Source organism: Cannabis sativa, chromosome 3 (assembly GCF_029168945.1).
Source record: "Cannabis sativa cultivar Pink pepper isolate KNU-18-1 chromosome 3, ASM2916894v1, whole genome shotgun sequence".
In the NCBI taxonomy this organism is placed as follows: Eukaryota; Viridiplantae; Streptophyta; class Magnoliopsida; order Rosales; family Cannabaceae; genus Cannabis; species Cannabis sativa.
Genome location: NC_083603.1, coordinates 14,831,076 through 14,838,476, shown reverse-complemented (window position 1 = coordinate 14,838,476; position 7,401 = coordinate 14,831,076).

The window sequence follows — 7,401 nt, the reverse complement described above, 5'->3', positions numbered from 1 at the left end:
TATATGTCTACTCTCTTGGGATACTGGATTCTATACTTTTGGCAACTACTTTTGGTTAATCAGGAAATTAACACTAGTAGTTTAAGGCAATTTGGAATGGTGCCAAAGATGTTGTAACACCCTAACTAACATAGGCGTATTACTTGATTTTTAAACATGCTGTGCAGCTCGTTGCTAATCAACAAGGTTTATGGAAAACGTGATTAATTAAAATTTTTGCTTTTTAATTAAACTTATAAAATATTTATACAAAAGACTCGGGATCCCGATTACAAAATCATTTACAAAAGTTAACTGTTTATACAAAATAATTGTCGCCTAGCGACTAGTTACAAAAATAGCCTCACTGTCCCGATGATCGTACGCTCCAGGCCTAACCGCCCCGACATGTACAATCTTCATAGGCTCGTTCACGGTCCATCAGCTCTAGCCTTGCCTTTACCTACACATAAACATAGCACTGTGAGTCGATAGACTCAGTAAGAAAAGCATAATAATATTCATACATAAACCCCGGTCATGATCAGACGCCCATACCCCTGATCATAACCCTAACTGCCGTGTCCAACACGATACTGAGTCCCCCTAACTGCCGTGTCCAACACGGTACCAAGTTCTGAACGTTCATAGGGACGGTACTATTGACAAGTAACAGCCTGATCGGTCGAACCGGTCATACTCCGGCTGCTGGTCATACTCCAGCCTGTACCGACGTGTTACAATATCAGCCTGATCGGTCGAGCCGGTCATACTCATTCTTGGTCATACTCCAGCCTGTACCGACGTGATACGTCAAATAGTACAGAACCACCAACCTAAGTGTCAGCCTGATCGGTCGAACCGGTCATACTCCGGCTGCTGGTCATACTCCAGCCTGTACAGACGTGACACAATTGGATGGTTCGAAGCCAACATACATATCTAATGTAATCTAACAGGCTTCCTACATGCACGCTAAACATGTAATCTACATATGCATACTGTTATACTAATCTTACCTGGATTTCGAATTCAGGTGTGCCGGTCAACCTGACTGGAACTATCTGCGCGGCGGATGACAGGCTCCTAAACCATAAAAATCACAACACTATAAGTGATACGCTAAATCACTTCCCGGGGACTTAAACTAGGAACTAAAAGTTTCCCTATCGATAAAAAGCATGGCAATACCCCAAAAACATAAAATCGAGGAAACTAGGGTTTCTGAATTTTCCCCAACCGGTAGACCGGTTGCCCAACCGGAATTCCGGTTCTGGGAATTTTCAGAACCCCATCCGGAATTCCGGATGCACAACCGGAATTCCGGTTCCTCAGAAATTCAAAATTTCACACTTTGCTCAAATCAACTCCAAACCATACCAAAACTTCCAGACCTGTTCTAAACATCCCCTAGAACATTTCTAAAGCATCAAATCCACCCAGAATGTACAGAAATGAAAATCACCATTAAAGCCCAAGCTTTGAGTTCCAAACTCAAACTTGGTTAAAATCAACAAACATGCATCCAGATCAGATTAAACCTACTTAATCATGCATATAAAAGCTTCTGAAAACACAAGAATTCGACCTCAACAAACACAGCAACAAAACACACGATTTCATGTTGAAAACCAAACTTTTGCATAGAAAAACTTTAGCTTTACTCAACCTAACTATCATGCTTCACAAACAGCTCAAATATCCTTAATTTAACATGCTTAAATCCCTGAAAATAACATATAAACACAGCAACAACAACCACCCCAAAACTAGCATGCAACCTACCATTTCTCTTTAAAAACTTTCAAGAAACATAAGAGAAAGATGAAGAAACTTTACCAACAATTAAAGATCACTAAATCTGGTCAAAATGAGCTTGAATCACCAAGAAAAACTCCACTTCCTTGCTGTTCAAGGAGGGCCAAAAAGAGAGAGAGCTTTGAGAGAAAAAGTTTTGTTTTTCATTTCTAATTTTTTCTAACTTTTGAAACTTTTGAATTAAAATGAAGTAACCATTAAATCCCTTATTATTTCAGCCAACACATACAAAATAAAACACTTAATTCAATCAAATAAAGCCCACTAAAGGACAAAATATCATTGGGGCGAAAAGACCATTTTGCCCCTCCACACTAAAATAACATAATTAACACTAAAGGGGTATTTTTGGGAAATTCTAAATTCCCGGCCATTCCCGACATTCCCAATGTCTAATAAACCGTCCCAAACTACTAACATACTAAGTTGTGATTTTACTGAGCCAAACATCGAGTTCCATGATACCGGGCACCGGAATGCAAAATTATGAAACTACTACATGACATAAAATGCATATCTGAATTCAATAATAACAGTATAATAATTTTTTAAATAGCTATAAATAATTTTCATAATTAAACGTGATTAACTGCTAATTTCCAAATTAAACTAAGCGGTCTTTACAGATGTATAGAACTTTTCTTAGACTGAATAAGTACCTTTCCTGCAACTTTAACATTCAGTCCCTCTTTGGTAGACCTAGAGACTTTAGATAGGTTTTTACACTTCTCCAAAATCACTATTCCACCCCCAGAGTAACCACCATCTTATCAGAAAGATTTACTAGCACAAAGGCAAATTTCGAAATCTGATATGGTGTAGTCTAAGAGTTTTAAACACACCCTTATAGACTAACATATAGTTCCTCTTCTTAATCTTAGGATTTACTTGATTGTCTTCCAATGTTCTTCTCCTGGATTAATCTGATACCTACTCATTACTCCCACTCAACGGCAGTGTACGGTCTAAGGCATACAAAAGCATATGTAAGACCTCTCACTGTTGATTTAAGAAATTCTTTCATGGCTTTATCTTTTCTGGAATAGTTGAGACTTTTCCTTAGATAAATAAAATCTATGCCTAAGAAGTTGTGAAGCTTCTATAGATTGCCATTAGAAAGAAAATGCTTCAGCATCTTACTAAAGTAAGTTGCTTGCATTAGAGTAAGTAATTACCAGGTATACCATAAGCCATAGGTTTAGATAAACTCAAACCTATAATACTAGGAACAGGAAGTTTTGTTAAGTCCATTGAATAGACTTATTAATTAAAATTTCCTTTTATGTCCTTGTAATAGAAAGTTTAGGTTGCTCCATGTGAATGGATTAAACCATAGTTCTATTGGCTTTTCTTCTTAGTTTCTTCTCTTGACAATCCATTACTTGTTTAAACTCACAATGGATTTTAATCACTAGTGTCTCAAAAGTCATAAGAAGGTAAGTTCCTAGAAACTCTCCCACTACGACAAGGTACCGTGAATTATGTCTAAGAAAACTAAATGGTATTGACCTCTTCGGTTGTGACAAGACAACAGAGCCAGTGGGATCATCATATGTCATATAAGATGATAGAACACTTTTGGAATCAAGAAAAATATCTCTTTTATTTGCTACTTGATTTTCAGACTTAGTCATTTTCTTAGAAAAGTAGTATTTGTTTGAACAAACACTTTCTTATCTATTGACAATGGAATGGTCCACCCCTAATCACTTAGAATAGCTAACAAACCATGGTTAACAGTTCTAGCTTTTCTTAAGATTTTGATTAGGTCATCCATGAATCTAGTAATGATTTACATTAAGTACCCAACCATTACATCATTCTGAAATTGTATTACCATAGAATGATTTAGGCAACGACTAGTAACTAATCATCAATATGCAACTCGAAATTTCTGGGAGGTAAGTTTGGATATAATTCAAAAATCAATTTAATGATCTTTGAGCTGCATATCTACTAACTATTTCTCCACCCCTATCAGTTCACAAGATCTTTAACCACTTACCTTAATGGTTTTAACCATTGGTAGAAATTAATGAAATTTTTCAAACATTTCAAATTTCTTTGCTAAAAGGTATAATCTAGAGTTATCGTTTTAAGAATACAACAAAAAACTCATATCCACCCCTGAATGTACATCCATCTACGAATGAGATGAACTACTTTCAGTGGATATAGGCATATTAACTCTTTGCAGAGATTGATCTTGTCAAATCCACTATGAACAAGATACAAATGCCATAGATTAAAAAAAAAAAATTGGGTAGTGTCTATTGATGACATAGGTTTAGTTACATCAAAGAGTTCTTAGAATACTGTAAGTGGATCCTGGTCACAAAATACCTAACTCATATTCCATACAGTTTTAATCCATTAATAGAAGATGGATATTAAACACTTGAGAAAGTGTAACTGTATTGTATTCTGGAATTAGAAATATAAGAAAATTTCTATTTGGAATCTAAAATTAAAGTCAAAGACTTAAATTTATACCAAATATAATGAGTAATTCTATCTTGGACCAGCACTACTAATACAAACTCTAAGTCAGATTTGCCCATACAAGTAGGAGATTTCTAAGATTGAGAATTTATATCAATTGGGAATAGAATTTCGGGATTATAATCATATGCATCATTTAATTTCTTAAGAGAAAATATAGAATGACATGAAATGATTTATAGACCATTCATCCAATGATATGTTTTGAAGCTAATTCAAAATGAATAAGCAAAGAGGAATTAGGATAATTTCGTTGAAAATAAGAATCCAACGATGCTTCGATTAGCGAATGTCAAAGTAATCTTATTTATACAATCTTCTTGTTTCATATCGTAAAAATACTAGTCTAAGATGTCATCAATTGATGAACAGCTAGATGTCGCATATACAATATTTATCTTTCGAGATCTAACACTATTATGTATGTTTAATGGTGAAAATCCACTAGGGATTTATCTCATTAGATAAACAAGCCAAGTTAGACCAACAATGAAGATTCGAAATTAAACTACAACTTAATAACAGAAAATAACATGGTTCAATATAAATTCATACACAATTCAGAAATTATAAACATATAGCAAGTAGGAATGACAAGTGAAAATACTAAAACTTACAATCCTAAATAATTTCCAAGGTTTTCAACAAACTGATATCAGTGTCCCGTTTAGGCGAGAGTCAAAGCTACCATTCATTGAATAGAGTTGTCAGCTCGTTTAAAATGTTAAACATTCTAGCAACCTTTTATTCGATCAAAATAAGAATCCAACGTTGTCCCGGTAGGCGAGAGTCAAGGTTATTCTTATTTTATGAGCTTCCACCATTGTTTCATGTTTTATGAGTTTATCTCTAAGTAGTCACCGTAGGGGAGAGTCTAAATAGAGACGAAAACTCACAAAACACTTATCAAATGAAATCTTACGGTGTTAAATGCGTTCAACGAATAACTATCCATAGGGGGACGAAGTCTAGCGTCTCGAGGTTATATTGAAAACATTTAACTTTTGTAAGACCAACAATGGAGATCGAATATCTTAATAATAATCAAGCTCATTATTTAAAGTGAGTTGTATTTTCTTTGATTCTCTTTATTTAATTTATTTCTTTTAAATATATATTTATTTAAAATTTCCAATTTAGAATGAAAAATTCTAAATATAAATTTTAATTTAATATTTATAAATTTTACTTAGATGGATATGAAAATAACATGAATTATTTCCATCTTAGTAATAATTTCCAATAAATATTTAGAAAAATATTCAATTTAAGTTGTTACAAAATTAATTTAAATTAATTTACAAGTCAAATTTAATTTTCTATAAATATATATTGCATTTCGAAAAATTAAAGTATTCTAGGACACAATTTTCGAAAATGCATGTTAAAATAAAAAATTAATCCTGGAAAAATTATTCTAATTTAATGTTGGCCCAAAATTAATTAATAAAATTAATTTACAACAAAAAATATAATTTTCCTATTTAATTAAATATATAAGAAAAATTTCAAATATTTAAGTATGATGATGAAAATCAACTTAAATATTAATTTTCTATTTAATTAAATACACTAGAAAAATACTTCAAGCAAAAATATCATCTTTCTAGATTTTCCTTTGACTAATTAATTCAATTTCTAATAATATACTTTAATTCAATTTATTTTAATTAATCATTAAATGAAAATATTATTGATTTAAGTTGGTCCAAAATTAAAATAAATAATTTACAACTTTAATCTATTTTTCAAATAAAATTTGAAATTCCAGCATTTAAGAAATGCAATTTCGAAATTTGATTAATAAAATAAAGAAAAAATATATTTTGAAAATTATTTAAATTTAGTTGAAAAAATAAATTTCAACTAAAAATAATTTTCTATTTAATTAAGTGTCATGAAAAAGAAATATTTAAGTATGATGATGAGAATTAACTTAGATATTTAATTTTCAAGTTAATTATATTCAAGAAATAAATAATTAAGTGTAGAGAAGGCTTAATTATTAATCTCTATTTTAATACTAGGAAAAATATACTTAAAATAAATTGTACCAAAATTAATTATATAAATAATTAATTTCACAATGTATAATATTTTCCTTTTAAATATTAGAAATAATAAGTAGTCTAGAAATAACTATCTAGAAAATATCTTATTTGACTAAGTATCTTTTCCACCAAATTTGAAAAAATATCTAATTTAGGTTGTATTAGAAAAAATCTAGAACCTAAATATTTTTCAAATTTAAATTTAATTAAATATCAAAAATTAAGTTGTAACCACTTAATTTAAAAATATTCCATTTTAAGTTAATATTCGAAAAGATATTAGCTTAAAAAATATCTAAAATATTCCATTTTAAGTTAATATTCGAAAAGATATTAACTTAAAAAATATCTAAAGAATCTTAATAACCAATGCCTAAAATTCCTCAACTTAATTTTGAAATTTATATCCAAAAGATATTCAGATTTAAGTTGGTTAGTTGAAGATAACTAAATATCAACTTAAATAGGAATATTTAATGAAAAATTTAAATTAAGCTCCAAAAAGAATCTAGATGGTTATAATTCTATATAATTAAATACAAGAAAATACATATAGTTTAGCTTAGAATAAAAAATTCTTTAAACTATAATTTTCTTAAATTAATTTCAAAATAAATGAAATTAATTATGTTGCTAATCAATTTTATTAGGTTAAACTAGTTTAATTAACCTAGTACAGTTATTCAAATCAGGCAAATGGGCTTTCACAATTGGGGTGGTTCATGTGAGGGGGTGCTGGGTTCAGTATGTCGTACCCACTACTATGGCTCCCAACTCTCACACAAGGCCCAAAAGAGAGGAATTTAACCTTAAAATGAACAACTGTTATTAATTGAATAAGTCTAAAACTAAATGGGCCTAAATAAAATCTATCAAGAACTATGATAATTTATGGGAAATTTACAAAAATACTGGAATTTGGGTTAACTTTTACAAAAATACTGTCACACAGAATTTTTTTCAAAAATACTGTGTTTTTATAAAACACCAATAAAACACAAAGCAGAATAACTCAAAACAATAGTAGAACACTAGTAAAACACCAGTAGAA